Source organism: Nicotiana tabacum, chromosome 20, assembly GCF_000715075.1.
Source record: "Nicotiana tabacum cultivar K326 chromosome 20, ASM71507v2, whole genome shotgun sequence".
In the NCBI taxonomy this organism is placed as follows: Eukaryota; Viridiplantae; Streptophyta; class Magnoliopsida; order Solanales; family Solanaceae; genus Nicotiana; species Nicotiana tabacum.
The window spans coordinates 74,884,874-74,907,547 of record NC_134099.1 but is presented as its reverse complement, the minus strand read 5'-3'; positions in this window follow the sequence as shown (position 1 = coordinate 74,907,547).

Genomic DNA, 22,674 nt, shown 5'->3' with positions numbered 1-22,674 from the left:
TGGTCAAGCGCTTATGAGCGAGCCCAGTTGGTCGAGATACAGAGCCTAGTATGGCCGAGCGCCTATGAGCGAGCCTACTACGGCATAGCAGTTATATATATACCGAGCCTACTGTGGCCGAGCGCTTATGAGCGAGCCCAGTTGGTCGGAATACAAAGCCTAGTATGGCCGAGCGCCTATGAGAGAGCCTACTACTACATAGCAGTTATATATATATACCGAGCCTTATAGTGTCAGACAACTATTTTACTTACTATATTGTGAGAGTTGAGACAATATCAACAGGTAAGCATATCTTCAGATTATCTTTGACTTCCAACTACTTGCAGTTATTATATTATCAGTTTAGTTTCAACTTTCAGTATATTGCCTTACATACTCGGTACATTATTTTGTACTGACGTTCCTTTTACCTGAGGATGTTGTGTTTCATGTCGCAGGTCCAGACAGACAGGTCGAGAGCCCTCCAAGTAAGCTATCAGCTCAGCGGAAGATGTTGGTGCGCTCCATTTGCTTCGGAATTACGTGTTTGGTTAGTATGATTTAGACGTGTATTGTTTGATATGGCGGCAGTCTATCCCGACCTTTATGACATTTATATACTCTTAGAGGCTTGTAGACATATGTCGTGTACGTGAAAGATTGTACGGTCTTATCGGCCTATGTTTTGAATTTTAAATGATCATGTTGGCTTATTAGTCCCGTATGTCACGTGTATATAATGATGTAATAAGAGAGATACGTTACATTGGTACTCGGTTGAGTAAGGTATCGGGTGCCCATCACGGCCCATTGGTTTGGGTCGTGACACTCCGCTGCCTCAAATTAAGATCATTCTGCTTGAACAAGTGCTGGAAGCTACGATGATCAGTAAACACCTCACAAGACACGCCATACAAGTAATGCCTCCAAATCTTCAATGTGTGCACAATGGCAGACAACTCCAAATTATGAACGAGGCAGTTCTTCTCATGGGGCTTCAACTGACGAGAAGCATAAGCAATAACTCTACCCTCCTGCATCAATACACACTCAATACCAACTCTCAAAGCATCACAATACACGGTATATGAACTTGAAGCTGATGGCAAAACTAACACTAGAGCCATGGTCAATGCTGTCTTGAGCTTCTGGAAGCTCTTCTCACACTCGTCTGACCATACAAATGAAGCACCCTTTTGAGTTAACTTGGTCAAGGGCGATGCGATAAATGAGAATCCCTGAATAAACCGGCGATAATAACCTGCTAAACCAAGAAGGCTATGAATCTTTGTGGCTGAGGATGGTCTGACACAACTCTTAATCACCTCTATCTTCTTCGGATCAACCTGAATACCCTCGCTGGACACCACGTGCCCCAAGAAAGCCACTGAACTTAGCTAAAACTCACACTTGGAGAATTTTGCATAAAGTTTCTCCTCCCTCAATCTCTGCAACACAACTCTCAAATGCTCCGCGTGCTTCTTCTGACTACGCGAATACACCAGAATATCATCAATGAAGACTATAACAAACGAGTCGAGATAAGGCCGGAACACATTGTTCATCAAATGCATGAATGTTGCTGGGGCATTAGTCAGCTCGAAAGACATCACCAACTCATAATGACCATATCGGGTCCTGAAAGTCGTCTTAAGAATATCCGAGTCCCTGATCTTCAGCTGGTGATAACCTGAATGAAGATCAATCTTGGAGAACTCTCTCGCTCCCTGAAAATGGTCGGGTAAATCATCAATGCGAGGCAAAGGATACTTATTCTTAACTGTTACTTTGTTCAATTGCCTATAATCGATGCACATCCTCATAGTGACATCCTTCTTCTTCATAAATAGAACCGGTGCACCCCAAGGTGACGGCCGAATGAACCCCTTTTCAAGGAGTTCCTAAAACTGCTCCTTTAACTCCTTCAACTCCGCTGGTGCCATACGATACGACAGAATAGAAATGGGCTGAGTGCCCGGCGCCAGGTCAATACCAAAATCAATATCCCTGCTCCTTTACTCTTTTACTTTATTTTACTACAAGAAAATGAAAATTACAAAAACATATTTTTTATTTTGTTTTTATTTTATTTTATGTACCTTTCATAAAGTAAAAAATATAAAAAAATAGTACCTTAATTTTATCTTTATATAATCTTGAAAATACAAAACATATGTAATAGTTTCATGTTTTAATATAGTTTAGTTTAGTTAATTAGAATTTATTTTTGAATCATGTAGTATAGTTATCTTATATTAAGGAAATTTAGCTATGGTTTTAATTAATAATTTTTGGAGTCTTCTTAGCCCAAAATTAAAACACAAAAAAAAAGACATGGTCCAACCCAATTACCCTTGGCCCATTCTTCCCAACCCATTAGCCCATTTAAGTGTAAGATTTAATCCTAGCCTTCTATTTCCCCGTAATCCAATGGCCATCATCCTTTCCCACTCCCATATAAAATACCCAATTATAGAAACTCTACCCCAAGTTTTCATTTCCTAGACTTAGACAACAAAAAGAAAAACGGCGCAGCAACCACCAGAAGCAAAAAACGGGATGGAAAAAGAGTCCACAGCCGCTACTTCATTCTTCTGTTGTCAACGAGCAGCCACGCATGCACAGGACTAAAAAAAAAAGAAATGGAGCTCTTATTCTCGTAACACAAAAGACACACACACAAAGATAGGGAAACGACATTTGGACAGAAACTTTAATGTTATTTAAGTTCTGATCCAATAGAGAAAGTGAGCTGTTGGAATTGGTCAAAAACGGAAGGAAAATATCAAGTTGTAAGCTGAAGGAAAACGTTTGGATTTAATGTTAGCATTGGAATTGGTAAAATGGACGACAGACGAGGTCCTTGTTCAGTTGTACGCCGAGGTTGATTCCGGTGTCGATTCGAGGTTTCAGTTTATAATTTCGATATTTCGGTCCAAGGATTGTTATTTTGTTTAGCCCGATTGATGTGCAATTTTCATCTTGGTTCATCAATAAAAGGTTGATTCCTCAATTTTCATTCTCATTTTATTGTGCTATGATAGCTCAGTGCGCGTGTTGGTTGATTTTTGTTTCTACGTTGTTTGAGTGGCATGTCTTAATTTTCAATTAAATCATTTTAATTAGTTTGTATTTCGATTGTGATCTACATAATCTTGGTTCTTGAATAATTGCTTTTAATTGGGTGGATGGAAAATTGGAGTTGTTTCTTTCTTGGCAAGGAATAAAAATGGGTCATAAGGTGGGTCTTGAACCATAAGGAATTTGGGCCAAGTAATAGATCATGTTAGCTAGCCTTTGGCCCCAATAATGTCTTGTTCATAAATTTGGCCTTATAACAATCTCAAAGATTAGGAAAATAATTCAAATGCGTAGCTTGCTTTAGGCGAGCTAGTTAATAATTTACCTTCCTAAACTCGGGTGCGCATTTATGTGACCCAAATTCAAATTTCAACGTTAGATAAAACGTGTTGCGGGCTGCGGGTGCATTTATGTGACTTGGTTTGAAACATATTTTAAATGACGTTATAATCTTCCTTTAATTAATTAAATAAAGCGGTCAAAAGTTTAAAATTGCACAATAGGCTAAAACATGTATTAAATCAGATAATCAAGCTGAATATAACAGTTGAGCGACCGTGCTAGAACCACGAAACTCGGGAATGCCTAACACCTTCTCCCGGGTTAACAAAATTCGTTACCCGGATTTTTGGTTCGCGGACTGTAATACAGAGTCAATCTTTTCCTCGATTCGGGATTTGAACCGGTGACTTGGGACACCATAAATTATCCCAAGTGGCGACTCTGATTTTAAATAAAAATAATTCCGTTTTGATTGTCCTTTAATTGGAAAAAATTCCCTTTTATACCCTTCTTGGGGGTGTTGGTAAAAAAGGAGGTGTGACAGAAGTCTCGCCAAGGCTGGGGATCGAACCCAGAATCTCTGGTTCAGGGTTCAGAATTCGAGCTTAAATGAATTGTTATATTTGGTTTTATTTATTATCTGATTTTATTACATGTTTGGGCCTAATGTGCTAAATGTTGCTTTTATCGCTTTGATATTATCTGAAACTGTATATAAACTACTACGAAAACCCTTCTCTTCTCATCTTCGGGGATGTGCTCGCTGGTCGAGACTCCCTATTCTGTTAGTGTCATACCTTGAAATAAGAAAGAGGCTCGGACAAGTTACTAAGCCGGATGGCCTTTTGGTTCCCGGTACGTAGCCCCCTCCTCGGCTCGAGTTGTCCGCTCGGGTACACAGTCTAGCACACATACCCAGGTTTTTGAACCTAGAATAACTCAGCCTCATGCCGGATCCCTAGTAGGCACGTTTGTTTGCATCATGTGCATTTGACTTTGGGGACTCAACACAGGGGTGGGGTCCGTCTAGAACATGTGTACCCAAAAGAACAGACCATCTTGATGCATCATATGTGCTACATGTTGCATTTCTTCAAGGGTAAAAAGGTCATTTGGCACCAATTATAATTGAGGGCGAATGAAAAAAAAAAAAAAAAAAGAGAGGCTGAAGTGTGAGGATGAAGCGAGTAGGGCCTAATTATATTTTTGTTATATTTTATTAAGAAAAAAAAGCATGGAAACATCAAAAAGATTTTGCACTTTTTATCATTATTCAAAAATCAAAAAAAAAAATCCAAAAAGATTTTATATGTTTCATCATTTTTCGGAAAAAAAAAAGAAAAAAATGTGTTTTCTATATGTCAGTTGTTTTTTTTATTATTTATTCTCGCCCGTATCCAATTTGCCCGAACTACGCATACCTGATTCTCGTCTTTCGGGGCGGGATACGTAGGCAACCCACATAGGGTCCGGTCTTCCTAGTAAATCTTAGGTTCTTGGCTTTACGGGGTCTTAGCCAAATTTTGCACTTCTAACCACCTTTTGGCCAAATAAGTCATTTTGCAAAAACAGCCTCAATCATGTCTTGCATGTATCTAGTAGGGAATGTTATTGTCTCACATAATATTCGTTTAAGTTTTCTCATACAGGTGTGGATCCACTTATCGGAGTTTGAGCATGACAGATACCCCAAGACCACCGCATTCAGGAGTTGCTTAAGGAGATTTTTATATTTGTTATTTTTATTTTATTTTTATGTTTTGAGTATGTTTTTTTTGTCGTCTTTTACTTTCTAGTTTTGTACAACAATGTCGAGTTTTTTGTTATTGTACTTTTTATTTTGTATTTGAAAAAGGTGTGGTGTAACTCAAAAATAAAAAAAAAAGAAGAAGATATTTTGTGTTTTTATATTTCCGTTAGAATTTCTTTAGAAATACGACTCCTAGAAATCAAGAAGAAAAAAAAAGAAAGTTTGAGGTGGTTTTATTTTAGGAAATTAGTATCTAGAATTTTTTTTTAAAAAAATTGCTTTTATACTTCCTTTAGTATATTAGGACCAAAATTCAAAAATAAAAAAGAAGAAAAAAAGAATTTTCTTTTAGTACCTCTTTAAAAGTTTTCTTTAAGGCATTAATTCCAAAATCCAAAAAGATTTTTCTTGTGAGGTGTTTCTTTGGGAAATTAATGAAAGATGAAAAAAAAAATTCTTTTTATTTTCATTAGAACTTTAGGATATTTTACATAAAAAAAACATACTTTATCTTTTGTTTATCATTAGAATTTTTCCTTTAGGCAATCAAAATTGAAATCCAAAAACATTCTGTTTTATCTTCTTCATTGTTTGCTTCGAAATCTTGCGTCAGGATATCAAATGAAGATTCAAAATGTTTTCTGTGGTTTATTCTTTAGATTTCCTTCGTAAAAAAAGAGTCAAGAAAAAATATTTTTCTCTTTTAGGTTTTTCCTTGATAATTTCTCATAGAGTATCTGTTTTAAAAAAAGAAAGAAAAAAAAAGAAAAGAAAAGAAAATGAAAATGTTAGTTTCCAGATCTTCCAAAACTACGCAAAGATCTGATTCATGCGACATCATGATACGTAGGCAACCTACATAGGGTTCGATCGAATCATTTTTTATTTATTAAAAGGAAAAAAAGAAAGAAAAAAAGATGGTGAAATTATGGGATGTGAGAATTGAGAAGGAAGAAAAAGAGCGACAATCAGAAAAAAAAGGGGAAAGAAAATGAGCGAGCTAAGAAGTGCTAGGAAAGAATAGAAAAGAGAAGATTCAAATGGACAGATTGGGATGATGCCAAATGACCTTATGACCCTCGAAGTCATTCTAGAACCATTAATTATTGTTACTGCATTGCACGCAATGTGATATTTTTGGTGTTAAATGCCCTAACGCTAACGGGATGACCCCATTTTGTTCCTTTTGATATCTTCATAGCAGAAAAATGGTTGGTTTGTGGTCTCGAAGTAGTAACTCCTCTCTACAACATAAAGTCAAAAGGCAATGGCAGACAACAACAACACTGAGTTGGTTGATACAGGTACCCAAAAGGAATTGGTCGAACAGGACAATGGGTTGGTTGAAGAGGTGAGGATGTTAAGACAATACATGGCGGACATATATCAAGCTTGGATGACTGGGAAAGCACCACCCCGCCACCACCTAGCTTCCTAAATGTTGCCCTTACCCAAACACCGGTCATAGTGCCAGATGATCCCCCATACTCTCCAGATCCACCCGCTTATCATGGCTTTCCTAACCACCCTAGTAGCTCCATCACCCATCTTCCAATTACCTTTCCCAAAAATTGCCCTCCTGTCTTATCCACCATCCCCAACAATGAACACCCACTCAAAGCTCACGATGCCAATATTACCCCTCAGAGGTTGCCCACAAGGTTCCCAACTCATACAAGTAGGGCCCGCGGGATGAGCCTCATGTTGAAAATGAAAAGTTCACAGGAAGAAAGGGGCGGGATGGGATACCCAGGAGGCTGAAAGGAATAGAACAGTCCTTAAAGAACAAGCAAGGAATGGGAGACCAGGGTAGCATGTCTTACAAAGAATTGTCTATGTCCCCTGACGTTCGTCTTCCTGCGGGGTTTAAAGTGCCAAAGTTTAACTTGTATGATGGGTGTGAAGATCCGGTAGCCCATTTGAGGGATTATTGCAATGAAATGAGAAGTGTGGGCGAGAAAGATGATTTGTTGATGGCTTATTTCAGTGAGAGTCTGACTGGGGCAGCTTTGGAATGGCATAATCGTCAAGATATTGGTAAGTGGCCTACATTGGGTGACATGGCTCAAGATTTTGTTCGGTGCTTTCAATACATATCAGGTGTTACCCCAGACCGCTCCTCCCTATCTAAAATGGAAAAGAAGGTGGAGGAAAGCTTTAGGAAGTTTGGGCTCAGATGGAGGGAGCAAGCTGCTCGAGTCAATACCCCAATTGGTGAAGAAGAAATGGTTGAGTTTTTCCTACAGGCCCAGGGGCCCACCTACTTCAGTCATTTAATCCCGGCCTTGGGAAAGCCTTTCAATGATGTGTTAAAAATAGGGGAGCTAGTAGAAGAGGGAATCAAGTCAGGCAAAATCATGAGTTGTTCGAAAGACATTCAGAACATCCCAGTAAGCTTGGGTGGAAGAAAGAGAAACAGAAAAGATGATCTGATGGGCTTTCTTGCTCAACATTTCCAGCCTCGACATCATCCCCGTGGATATCCTTGTGCACCAGATGACCCTCCCTAATGCAACTTCTCTCCACAGAACTCCCAAAGTCGTACATCACTTTCCCAGTACCCAACTCCACAAAATGCCTATCCATCCCCATGAGCCTACCGAAACCCCCTGGATCAGGTTTCCGGCCCAATCAAGCATTTAAGAATGAGAGGTTGCAGAAGAAGAAAACCTTCACTCCATTGGGAGAGTCATATGCTAGTCTGTTCCAGAGGCTAAGGAAATTGGACATGTTGAAGACGATCCAGATAAAAATGCCAAACCCTCTTCCAAAGAAGTTTGATTTTTCTCAAAGGTGCGCATATTGCTCAGATTCCCCGGGGCATGACATAGAGAAGTGTTGGAATCTGAAGAACACTATTCAGAATCTTATTGATGCAGGAGACATTGTCGTGCAAAATCCAGATGTAGCAGACACTAGCCAAAGTCCGTCACCTGTGCATAATGAGACACATATGGTGGATATGATTTATTTTGAAAAGGAATGTGAGAATTCTTCTAGGATCCTAGGAGGTACACGTGCTATGAAGCTTTCAGCGCTATCAGGGGTTGATCCTAAGAACAAGCAGGCAAAGGGAAACCAAAGGCAATTTGTTAAGAACAATGTGATGAAGACTTGTGGAGGCCCTAGTATTGCTGATGCAGAATTCAGTGGCTAAGATACCGCGCTTGGTAATTGGAAAGACGCTCCATTTCCTGATCGGTCGGAGAGGAGTTTTGGTGGTTTATTTTGTTGTCATTTCTGCTATCCGGGTTATTTCAGGGTTGTAATCCGGATATTGTCTTATGACTCAAACCTTTCTATCCTTTTATTTTCCTTAGTTTGTTTAGTCATAATAGCCCGTTTAGTATTGTCTAGGTTTGTTCTAGGTTTATAACCCCAATTTAGTTTGTTTGTTTTGTTATCTAAACCCTTTCACCATCTGTCTAATGCCCTTTTCTGTTTTCTGTGATTTCTAGTCATTTTTGTTTAGTTCTCTTTTCTTTTCATAGTTCTTTTCATGTTAACTCTAGTGACATAACATGCACATGTAATTCTCAACCTGGTTTTAAAAGTCAGTTTAATCACGAAGCAATGAAACAATGTTGAAGATGTAGGGACATTTGAGGGAAATAAGTAAAGGCATTTTGAGATCACTTCAAGCCCGAATTGTGTGAAACTGGGGCAGATAGAACTCATCATGCTGCATCGGGTGAAGATAACGGCAAGTTTGACCCAAATTTGTAGGGGGCCGTTCGTGGTAGTGAGAGTAAGAGTGTTGTCCAATAGTGCTTTGTATGTAACAGATGTAGAAGGTGAATGTATGGATATGGTCATCAAGTCTGGCGCAATCAAAAGATGTTACGAATGTTTTCTTTGGTTTGTTTAATTGTGTTGTTTGTACTTGGCATGTTTTGAAGATTATAATGACGAAGGTATTTTGTTCTGCTATCTAAACACCTAATCCTTCGTTACCCCTTTGAGCCTTGTTTATTTTCTTTCATACCCCTCTTTCGGAATCAGTAGCAAAGATCAGAAACACAAGCGTGAAAGATAAGTAAAGGAAAAGGAGAAAGAAAAGAACGAAAAGGGAGAGAAGAAAAATGAAAATAAAAAAAAGAAAAAAGGAAAAAAAGAGAAAGAAAAGAATGAAAAGAAAAAAGAAGAAGGAAAACAACAAAAAGAGAAAAAGAAAGCAAAAAAGAGAAAGAAAAGAAAGAGAAAAGAGAAAATTACAACAACAAAGTAATTCCTATATCATGAACTACGTTCGACCTGATTCCTTTTAAGGATATGTAGGCAGTCTCACGGTTTGGTCCCATCAAAATAAAAATCCAAAAGTCCCCAAGCAAGAAACTGAGGTAGAAGTTGTGGTTGTTGTAAGAAATCTGATTCTGAAAGTTGTAATTTTGAACCCATGTGAATTGTTTTGAGCCTTTGATATCCTTTCTTTTTAACCTTATCCAAAAGCCCACGTTACGGTCCAAAGAAAGACCTTCCTATCAGTCTTCGAGAGATGCCAAGTCAAACAAGGAGAGGTAATTCATGTCAGGGGAAACACTCTGGTCCAAGTAGAAAAATAATGAAAATGAGAGTCTTATTGGTGAAAACCCTCACGGGCACCGTAGGGCGACGGGAGTTGAGAGAAATCCAAAAATGAGAGAGTCTTATTGGTGAAAACCCTCGCAGGCATCGTAAGGCGACGGTAAGTTGAGAGAAAGAACAGAATGAGAGAGGCTTGATGGTGAAAACCCTTCGGGCACTACAAGTCGAATAAGGATTGTGAATCAGATTGGATAATCGGAGCATTGAAGTCCAGTTTCACGGTTCAGGGGTATAACAAGAGTTGAACATCAGACTTATTTGACAGATTAGGACACTTAATCAACATGTGCATGTCATGGTCATTAGAGTTGGTATCCACATCTGATAGGTTTCTACTTTATAGTTTTCTTGTTAAGAATCATCTCTTTCTTTTGTCCTTTACTCTGTTCCTTTTGTATTGTTTACTTCTTCTTCCTGAGTCTGTTTGGTTAGAATAAGTGAGAAATGACTTCAAAATTTGCCACCAGCTTTCCAATTGCACAAAACGGGATCTGGCCAGTACATCAAAGTGTCATAAGTCAGGAAAGAACAACAAGCGCACAGAGCTGGTAACAATCAACATGCTTTGGGACCCTTGTGAAATACAAAGGTTTGTACACATCAATTCAGGAACAATGCAACAGATGGAGGGTGCTAGGTAAATAGATCAAAGGTATTTCTGATGAAACACAAGGGTTTGGTACATATCAATTCATGAACAATGCAACAAGATGGAGGGGTTTGGTGAATGGATCAAAGGTATTTTCTGTGGTAAGATTGACAAAAGGTGTTTAATCTGTGACAAGCGAGGTCCTCCGAGCAGAAATCAAAGTTATCGTGGCAAATGAAGGAGCAATAGACCTCAAGGCCAGGGCCAGTGGTTTAAGTCAAGAAAAAACAACATGCGCGATGAGTGGGTGGCAATTGTCGTGCTTTGAGATTCATGAGAAACACAAAGGTTTAGTACATGTCAATGCAAGAGCACAATGCAATAGATGAAGGGTATTGGGTTGGAACGGATCAGAAGTATTTTCCGTGATAAGGGTGACAGAGAAAGTGGTTAATCAATAAACAAGCAAGGTCTTCGAGTAAAAATCAAAGCTATCATGGGAAGTGAAGGAGCAACCGTCCTCAAAGTCAAGGCCACAAACCAACCACCATATTTTTAAGCTGACAAGATTTTTCTTTTATTTGAAACAGGGGCAGAAAATTTCGTTTGTTTCGGAGAAACCCTCCGTAAGGAAAGGCGAGCACCAAACAGGTTTGACAGTAAATTTTTAGGACCCTCCTGGAAAATGGGACCTAGTTTAAAATTCAAAACAATCATGAGTAGCATAATCTAGCATAAATGTACCCCAAAGGAATATAAGTTGGCTTTAAAGTTTGTATGTTTAAGATAGGATTCAATTAGGAGTTTTCAGGACCCTCCTGAATAATGGGACTTAGCTTTAAGATTTCCATTAGATAACAAGATTTAGCGTAAGTTCTGCTGTAGGGTAGTATAATTTAGCCGTAAAATTATCGCTCTTAAGATAAAACTTGACTTGTGATCTTCAGGACCCTCCTGGATAATGGGACGTAGCTTTAAGACCCTCTTAGATAACAAGATTTAGCAGAAGTCACACCTTTAGAAGACATAACTTAGATTTATAATGGTCATTTATTTGAGATTTGTCAGGACCCACCTGGATAACGAGATTTAGCTTTCAAATTCTTACAAATATTTTGTAACATTGTTCAGTTCAACACTCACATATGAGCCCAGCCACCAAACTGGGACAGAAAGTTTTCTTTGTTTTGTCTGTTTTGTTGAAATCAGGTACCCACTTGGAGAACAGGGAGTAGAAATTCAAGTCAGCAATCAGGAGCCCGCCTGAAGAGCAGGGAATACATTTCAAGTCAGCAGTCATGAGCCCGCCTGGAGAGCAGGGAATACATTTCAAGTCAGCAATCAAGAGCCCGCCTGAAGAGCAGGGAATACATTTCAAATCAGCAGTCAGGATCCCGCCTGGAGAGCAAGAAATACATTCAAGTTCAGCAATCAGGAGCCCGTCTAGAGAGCAGGGAATACATTTCAAGTCAGCAGTCAGGAGCCCGCCTGGAGAGCAGGGAATACATTTCAAATCAACAGTCAGGAGCCCGCCTGAAGAGTGGGAATATATTTCAAATCAGCAGTCAGGAGCCCGCCTGGAGAGCAGGGAATACATTTCAAGTCAGCAGTCAGGAGCCCGCCTGGAGAGCAGGGAATACATTTCAAGTCAGCAGTCAGGAGCCCGCCTGGAGAGCAGGGAATACATTCAAGTTTAGTAGTCAGGAGCCTGCCTGGAGAGCAGGGAATACATTTCAAGTCAGCAGTCAGGAGCCCGCCTGAAGAGCAGGGAATGCATTTCAAGTCATCCATCAGGAGCCCGCCTGGAGAACAAAGGAGTACAATTCAAGTTTTAGCTTTCAAGTTCTTATTGATATTTGGTAATATGATCCGTTTTACACTTACATGTGTGCCCAGATACCCAAACAGTGGCATAAAATTTTCTTTGTTTTGTTTATTTTGTTGAAGTCAGTAGCCCGCTTGGAGAGTAGGGAATACATTTCAAGTTCAGTAGTCAGGAGCCCGCCTGGAGAGCAGGGAATACATTTCAAGTTCAGCAATCAGGAGCCCTCCTGGAGAGCAAGGAATACATTTCAAGTCAGCATTCAGGAGCCCGCCTGGAGAGCAGGGAATACATTTCAAGTTTAGTAGTCAGGAGCTCGCCTGGAGAGCATGGGAATACATTTCAAGTTTACTAGTCAGGAGCCCGCCTGGAGAGCACGGGAATACAATTCAAGTTCAGCAGTCAGGCGCCCACCTGGAGAGCAAGGGAATACAATTCGAGTTCAACAATCAGGCGTCCACCTGAAGAAAAGGAAAAGTATCTCAGATTGCAATTCAAGTCAGCAACAAAAGAAGCTCGCCGCAAGAATGCGAGTCAACAGTCTGAGGTGATCAACAGAAGTTAGTCACAATAAAGAAAAAAAAAGAGAAAGGCAAGAAGTGAATCCAAATGCAAAAGTTGATGGAAAATGTGAACTGCTTAAGACATGGTGGAAGTCACAAGCACTACATGTCCAGTCTTGATCCAAAAGCTGTAGAAGAACGAGCTAGCACCTGCAGCTAACAAGCGCCAAGGTTCAAATCTAAAGTCTACATGAAGAACCATTCAAGACTCAAGATCAAGCTTCAGAAGACTTATTGATAGGAATCTTGTAACTCGTAGTTGATAGGTTTAGCTAGTCTTTTTCATGTTTTGATTTTTTATGTAACATCAGGACCGCGGACCGGAACCTCGGCGAAACGGCACCTCGACCGGCTCTCCACCTCGTCATACTCCATCATCTCACTCACCTCTGAACTACACGTGTCTTGATTCCTTTATAGCCAAGGATATGTAGGCAGCTCAGATACCAAGGCTCGGTCACATTCCCATTTTCTCTTAGTTTTGGTCTCTTTAAATAAGGGTCGGGTCAAAATACTTGTCTAGCTGTTCTTTGTCCGAAAACGCTTTGCATTTCCAGTCAAAGAGGGGCAACTCTAAACATGTGATTTTTGACCCTCCCCAAGATTTTTCGTATTTTAGCACGTAAATATTTAATTTAGGCCCAATATAGCTATTTCAACTCATTTTTACTCTTTTACTTTATTTTACTACAAGAAAATGAAAATTGCAAAAACATATTTTTTATTTTGTTTTTTTTTTATTTTATGTACCTTTCATAAAGTAAAAAATATACAAAAAATAGTACCTTAATTTTATCTTTATATAATCTTGAAAATACAAAAAATATGTACTAATTTATGTTTTAATATAGTTTAATTTAATTAATTAGAATTTATTTTTGCATCATGTAGTATAGTTATCTTATATTAAGGGAATTTAACTATGGTTTTAACTAATAATTTTTGGAGTCTTTTTAGCCCAAAATTGAAACACAAAAAAAAAAAAGACATGGTCCAACCCAATTACCCTTGGCCCATTCTTCCCAACCCATTAGCCCATTTAAGTGCAAGATTTAATCCTAGCCTTCTATTTCCCCCTAATCCAATGGCCATCATCCTTTCCCACTCCCATATAAAATACCCAATTATAGAAACCCTACCCCAAGTTTTCATTTCCTAGACCTATACAACAGAAAGAGAAACGGCGCAGCAACCACCAGAAGCAAAAAACGGGACAGAAAAAGAGTCCACAGCCGCTACTCCATTCTTCTATTGTCAACGAGCAGCCACGCATACACAAGACTAAAAAAAGAAGAAATGGAGCTCTTATTCTCATAACACAAAAGACACACACACAAAGATAGGGAAACAACATTTGGACAGAAACTTTAATGTTATTTAAGTTCTGATCCAATAGAGAAAGTGAGATGTTGGAATTGGTAAAAACCGGAAGGAAAATATCAAGTTATAAGCTGAAGGAAAATGTTTGGATTTAATGTTAGCATTGGAATTGGTAAAATGGACGACAGATGAGATCCTTGTTCAGTTGCACGCCGAGGTTGATTCCGGTGTCGATTCGAGGTTTCGGTTTATAATTTCGATGTTTCGGTCCAAAGATTGTTATTTTATTTAGCCCGATTGATGTGCAATTTTCAGTTTGGTTCATCAATAAAAGGTCCATTCCTCAATTTTCATTCTCATTTTATTGTGCTATGATAGCTCGGTGCGCGTATTGGTTGATTTTTGTTTCTACGTTGTTTGAGTGACATGTCTTACTTTTCAATTAAATCGTTTTAATTAGTTTGTATTTCGATTGTGATGTACATAATCTTGGTTCTTGAATAATTGCTTTTAATTGGGTAAATAGAAAATTGGAGTTGTTTCTTTCTTGGCAAGGAATAAAAATGGGTCATAAGGTGGGTCTTGAACCATAAGAAATTTGGGCCAAGTAATAGATCATGTTATCTAGCCTTTGGCCCCAATAATGTCTTGTTCATAAATTTGGTCTTATAACAATCTCAAAGATTAGGAAAATAATTCAAATGCGTAGCTTGCTTTAGGCGAGCTAGTTAACAATTTACCTTCCTAAACTCGGGTGCGCATTTATGTTACCCAAATCCAAATTTCAACGTTAGATAAAACGTGTTGCGGACTGCGGATGTATTTATGTGATGTGGTTTGAAACATATTTTAAATGACGTTATAATCTTCCTTTAATTAATTAAATGAAGTGGTCAAAAGTTTAAAATTGCACAATAGGCTAAAACATGTATTAAATAAGATAATCAAGCTGAATATAACAGTTGAACAACCGTGCTAGAACCACGGAACTCGGGAATGCCTAATGCCGTCTCCCGGGTTAACAGAATTCCTTATCCAGATTTCTGGTTCGCGGACTGTAATACAGAGTCAATATTTTCTGCGATTCGGGATTTGAACCGGTGACTTGGGACAACATAAATTATCCCAAGTGGCGACTCTTATTTTAAATAAAAATAATCCCGTTTCGATTGTCCTTTAATTGGAAAAAACTCCCTTTTATACCCTTCTCGGGGGTGTAGGTAAAAAAGAGATGTGACAAGAGTCTCTGCAACGACATCCCTCACAAAGGCTAGATACGAATGACAACCCTTCCCAACCATACACTGGGCCTTCAAGAATGAGATTACTCTACTAGGAACATAATCAGCCACACCTCACCACTCAATCCGTGGCACACCCGGTATCGCCAACGTGATTGTCTTAGCATGACATTCCAAAATAGCACGATAGTGAGATAGCCAATCCATGCCCAAAATGACATCAAAATCCACCATACACAATAATAAAAGATCCACTCGGGTCTCCAGACCCCCAATAGTCACCACGCATGACCATTACACAGGGTCTACAACAACAGTATCGCTCACCGCGGTAGATTCATGAACAGGTAAAATAAGAGACTCACGGGGCATACCCAAATAACGAGCAAAGTATGATGACACATAAGAAAAGGTGGAACCGGGATCAAATAATACAGATGCATCTCTGTGGCAGACTGAAACAATACCTGTAATAATAGCATCGAAAATAATAGCATTGGGTCTAGCTGGAATTGCATAGAAATGGGCCTGACCTCCACCTGAGCGACCTCCCCCTCTAGGGCGACCCCTAGATGACTGACCTCCACCCCTAGCTGGCTGAGCGGGTGGTGGTAAAGTAACTGGCGCTGAAGCCGATGATTGACCCCTCTGCTAAGATGAAGCCGCAAGACGATGAGGGCACTGCCTCCACATATGACCCATCTCTCTACACTCATAAAAACTCCCAAGTGCTGGAGAAGGGGACTGAAGGGACGACCTCTACCGTGATGAAACTGACCTCTCGAAGGAGCACCACTATAACTACCAGATCCTCGAGGCCTCTCGGACTCCCTCTTCTCTCGCTCCTAGCGACAAATAGACTTAATCTCCCGAGCAATGTCTACAACCTCCTTAAAGGTAGCACCAATCACCCTCTCCCTGGTCATGAGAATACGAAGCTGATAAGTGAGGCCATTAACAAACTTCCTAATCTTCTCTCTATCTATCGAAACCAACCAAATAGCATGACGAGCTAACTCAGAGAACCTCATCTCATACTGTGTCATAGTCATCTCTCCTTGACGCAACTACTCAAACTTCCTACGAAGCTCTTCTCTGCGAGATTGCGGCACATACTTCTCCAGAAAGAGAACAGAGAACTACTGCCAGGTAAGGGGTGCTGCACCAACAGTCCTATGCCTCTCAAAATTCTCCCACCAAGTAAAGGCAGCTCCAGAAAACTGATAAGTAGTGAAAGCGACCCCTGATGGTCTCCAGAATACCCGCTATACGAAGCATCCTCTGACACTTATCCAAGAAACCCTAGGCATCCTTACCCTCTATACCACTGAAAGTTGGAGGCTGAAGTCTACCAAACCTCTCCAACCTACGCTGCTCGTCCTCTGGCATGACATGAACTACATAGTCCTGAGCAGCTACAATTGGCTGGGCTGGATGTGCCCCCGGTGTCTGAAGTCCCTGTACGACCTTCTCAGGTGTGCGAGCGGCGGGAGTCTGATTGCCTCCCCCTCCCTAAGAAGTAGCTACGGCTGTAGTGACTGAAACCGTTTGAGCTAGGCCAGTGCAAACTAATAGAATCTGAGCCAAGGCCTCCTGAAGACCCGAAATCACAATGGGCACAGCTGGTGCCTGAGCTGGTGCTGCTGGAGCATCCACAACTAGGACTTGATCCTGAACTGGGGCGGCTGGTGGTCCTGCAGGTGCTTCCCTAGCTGTTGTGCGGGCCACACCTCTACCCCTACTGCGACCACAACCGCGTCCTCGTCCTCTAGTGGCCACAGCTGGTAGTACTGGTGGTCGTCCATCCTGACCGGTAGCGCGTGTCCTCACCATCTACGAGGGAATAGAATGACAGAAGTTTAGTACTCGGATCAACAAATTCGCATGACAAGAATTTCAAAAATATGAAGTTTTCCTAAAGGTTCTGCAACCTCTCGAGGAAAAATACAGACGTCTCCATATCGATCCGCGAGACTCTACTAAACCTGCTCATGAATCATGATACCTATGTAACCTAGGCTCTGATACCAACTTGTCACGACCCTAAACCCAGACCCGGTCGTGATGGCGCCTCTCGTGAAGACAAGGCTAGCCGACACTTTCCACATTCCAGTTTTAAGTAATTTAAAACAATAAATATTAAGCATTAAACATTATAATAAAAATCCCAAAATGATAAGCGGTGAACATTACGGTTTGTGGAAATAAAACCCAACGCAGCCCGATATTGGGGTGTCACTAGTCACGAGCATCTACCAATTCTAACACAAGTCTGAAAAGTCTACAAAGCTATTACAAAGCCACTAATAAAGGAAAAGAAATGAGAAAAGGGGGGAGAAACACGGGACTGCGGACGCCAAGCAGCAATCTCGTGAACTCCGAAGTTTGCCGAGAGCTCTCAACTCTCTCTAGCAGGATTAGCAACGCCTGAATCTGCACATGAGGTGCAGGGAGTAAAGTGAGTACTCCAACTCAGTGAGTAATAATCATAAATAAAGACTGAAAGCAAGAAATCACATAAGGCACATTATAGGCTATACAGAAATAGTAAAAGCCAGTAAAACAATGAAGCAATGATAATGATATGTAAAAATCACTTCAGTTCAGTCTAAACTTCGTAAAAGGCACAAATACACTATTAAACAGGTACATGACAGGCAAATAAGAAAGATAAGCACATAAGGTTAGCCCCTCGGGCACAATGTCAACAAATCCGCCCCTCGGGCAATATCTCAGAACAATACCAACCCCTCGGGCTATATCTCACATCACAATGGGTACCCGCGCTCACTAGGGGTGTGCAGACTCCTGGAGAGGCCCCTTACGGCCCAAGCGTAATATCAAGCCATCTCGTGGCATCATCACTAGGCCCTCGGCCTCATATCCACAATCCACCCCGTGGCATACAAATCTCAAGCCCTCGACCTCATAATCATAATCAGTATTTCCTCACAACATAGGCCTTTGGCCTTACTCAGTCAGAATCTCACAGCCACTCGGGCAACAGTAAAGCATAGTGCTCAGCCCAAAATATCATTTAAGTGTTAAAGCAAAGTAAACATGTCTAAGTCATGAAAAAACAGTAGAATATAGCATGACTAAGTTCAAGTATAAAGTCAAAACAGTGAGGAAATATCAATAAAAATCCCCTAGGGGTTCAAATAGTTGGCACGAAGCCCAAATATGGTTCAGCCCAAAACATGATGATAGCAAATAGTTTTCAGTCAAATACACGGTAAAACAGTCATTCGGGATGGACTAAGTCACAATCCCCAATAGTGCACGACCCCACACTCGTCATCTAGCATGTGCGTCACCTCAATATAGCACAATGATATGCAATCTAGGGTTTCATACTCTCAGGACATCATTTACAATCATTATTCACCTCAATCCGGTCAAATCTCTAGCCCACGATGGCTTTTCCCCTTGAATCGGCCTCCACTCGCGTCGAATCTATCCAAAATCAGAATCACGACGTCAAAATATGCTAAGGGAACGAAGCCCAAGCGACAATAATCAATTTACAACTTAAATGCCAAAATTACCAAAACCTGACTCCTGGGCCCACTTCTCGGAATTCGATAAAGTTCACATCAATAGATTCCTCATCTCCCCACGAGTTCATACATATCAAAAGTACCAAAATCCGATCACAAATGGTCCCTCAAATCCTCAAGTCTAGTTCTCCAATACCAAGCCCCAGTTTCCCCAATTTTAACCCTTAAATTCCATTAATTATAGCTCTAATCCGTGAAATAATACCATAGGAATGCGTTTTAGCTCCAAAATCCTTACCTCAATGAAGTTCCCTTGAAATCCTTCTTCAAAATCGTCCAAAGAGCTCCAAAGCCGACTTAAAAATGGTGGAATAGCTAAAAAATCACGAAGGAAACAATTTATATGTTCTAGCCTAGGGATTTCGCATCTGCAGCCCAATTCCCGCTTCTGCGGTCAAGACCACAGCATCTGCGGTCCTCACTTAAGGCCCACTTTCCACATTTGCGATGCACAAGATGCACCTGCGCCATCGCAGGTGCAGTCCCACAACCGCTTTTGCGGTTCCTGCCAACTTCACCATCTTCCGCTTCTGTGACCATTCTTCCACATTTGCGGCGTCGCACCTGCGGTCCCCAATCCGCAGGTGCGGAAACAACAGAAGCAGCAAAAATTTGCAGCTCCTCCAAACTCCCAAACTCTTTGTCAACCATCCGGAATCACCCCGAGGCCCCTAGGACCTCAACCAAAAACACAAACATACCCCATAACCTTATTCAAACTTATACCAATCTTCAAAACACCTCAAACAACATCAAATCAACCAAAACTCATCGGATTTAAGCTTAAGTTTCTAAAATCTTTCGAATTCCACTTTTGATCAAAAACCCAACCAAACTACGCCCGAATCACCTGAAATTTTGCACACACATCCCAAATGACACAATGGAACTACTGCAACTCTTGAAATTCCATTCCGACCCCTATATCAAAATCTCACCTATCAACCTGAAAACGCTAAAAATCCACTTTTGCCAATTCAAGCCTAAATCTACTACGGACCTCCAAAACACATTCCGATCACGCTCCTAAGTCCCAAATAACCTCACGAAGTTATCCAAACCATCAAATTCACATCCGAGCCCTCTAACACATAAGTCAATATCTGGTTGACTCTTCCAACTTAAGCTTCCTAAAAGAAACTAAGTGTCTCAAACCTTACCAAAACCTTTCCGAACCTGAGCCAACTAACCCAATCACATATAGAACAGATAGACAAAGCAATAAGAAGCAGAAATGGGGTAAATAGAGCGGTAAATCATGATATGACGGGCCGAGTCATCACAACTAGGCACGTTTTTAGACTACTCCCTAGGACACAACTTGCTCTGATACAACTTTGTCACGCCCCAAACCTGGGGAGGCGTGGCTGGCACCCGGTGCTGTACTGGCCCGAGCGAACCACTCTATAACTCTTTTTTTTTCTTTTGTAACAATCATGGGCCAACATGGTCACAACTCATAATGTATAACTATAAAAACACTGTATTAATGAACCATCTTTCTTAAAACATGGATATTTCTGGGCCGTCGAGGCCTCTGACATGCTATACAAAATGAATCTCTATCTACAAAGCCTCTAAGATTATTTGATCAAATGGGACAGGGTACCGACCTACCCATAAATCTGTAGCAAAACTCTGAAGCAATGATTCATAGACTCAACTGCACTCCGAATGAGGTGGAGTCTTACCGATCCTTCGTTGAATGCCAATCTCGTCTACTATGAGGGCTCGTCAAACTGATTATCTATAATTGGAGGCATGAATGCAGCGTCCCCAACAAAAGGACGTCAGTACGAATAATGTACCAAGTATGGAAGGCAGAACTGAATTATAATAATAAGTCAACATTAATTAAAGACATATAAGAATCAACCTAAATCTCTGAAGTGCTACCGTATATGCATACTTATTATACTTACATATATAATGCTTCTCTTTGAGACTATTTCTATTATCCATATCGTATGATACTGATCAGTGGTAACTGCCCGATCGATCGTAGCATCGTGGTAAATGCATGACTGTCCAACCAGTCGTAGCTCGATGGTAAATGAATATGCATGACTGCCCAACCGGTGGTAACTGCCTGACCAATCATAGTATGATGGTAAATGCATGACTGCCCGACCAGCCGTAGCTTGGTGGTAAATGTGTAACTGTCCAATCTGCCGTAGCTCGATGGTAAATGATGATGCATATAATACCATTAGGAACATTAACATTTTTATCAAATACCTCAATAGGGAACTAGAAACACACTTAGGTATGCCTGAATATCAGTTTACAGGAATGAATAGTGTGGACCTTCTTAGTTACTAAGAGTAGAACCATTTATGAAATAACATTACATTTACGTATCGTTACATGGATCATGCCAAAAAAAGAAGGATTAGTCTTAACATACCTGAGCCGATTCTCTTGACATTCCCTCTAACACATGACTTTTGCGAAAACATGTAACGGTGAATCGAAGTAGAAAAAAAATCGTACGATATTATTGAAAAAGATTATACCGTATTCCCTTAGAATTGTAACGACGATATTACAAGAGGAGAATAGGATTCTTGTCTTTGACGTCAACATAGCCATCAGGAGTCCAAGACATTACATCCCATTTAATGGTGATATTCCCATAAAATGAAAGCTAAATGTTGGAGAAGCTTCAAATTCCAAAACCATGCTGATGAAGCAATGCAAGACTTCCAAAAATGTGACACCACTGTAGCATTCACACATTAGTCATACATTCTTTAGTTGTTATGGTCCCTCGTGGACCAACAATTCTTACACTTATCTATTTTAATTAATAATTAACTAATTATTCACATAATTAAGAATTATCTCAAATTACTTAAAATACTACTCACTTTTAACATACCTTATACACCTTACTATCATGGTCATGTAGTACCATGTATGACACTAGTTCATAAATACCGAGTATTTTACTTGGACCGTATTTTATCCCAATATGTCAAACATTGACAAAAAATTATTTTCTTTGATTTGCTTACCCTCTCACCTTCACGAATTTACTCATCACTTATTTGAAATAGCATAAATACTTATAACTTCGAAATCAGTCTTGTCCTCAACCTAAAGTACCACTATTAAAATATTAAAAAATTATCATACCATATAAAATCAAGACATATTATTTCATTAAAACATTCATTTAAAAATACATATATTTGCTCAACTTCTAATTTTCTATTATCCTATAAAGAGTACAAATTTTCATACGCTTAATTCTTAAAATGGTAAAAAGATAACCTTCTTTTCTTGTGAAAAAATAATTTCTATCTTTACAATAAAGAAAATCTCATAAACTTTCTTATATTACGTGTATAATTTAAAGCATATTCGAAAGTAGTAATATTAATAACTATATAACATCATATTTTTCAAACTTTTTTTTTAAAAATATTCCACTCAAAATACCATATCAAATATATATAATGGTATCAATATTGTTAAACTTATGGTGTCTTAATAACATCGTAACAAACTCTCTATAATCTCATGAATGGTCTTAATCCCTTTAAGCTCATATGGATTACTACAAGTCATCATAATATTAAAGTACGGGATGTAACAGTTTCCATTGTCTCTGACCCTCTAACAAGTATAAAATCCCTTTACAAACGTTAATATTAGTTTCTAGGATCATTGACCCTGTCATTTACATTGCCATGTAAGAAGAATTTACCTTCCTTAACCTTCCACTTTCTTGGGATACTAGTGGTCTGTTTCCTTTGAGAGAATCACATTATCCATTATCAATTTCTAGACTACACATGTCTTCAACACAATATTCAAACATCATAGATACATGGCCATTTGTTGTATATAAGTAGCCTCACTATGACCCTTCTTCCCCCCACTTGGGGCGAATGT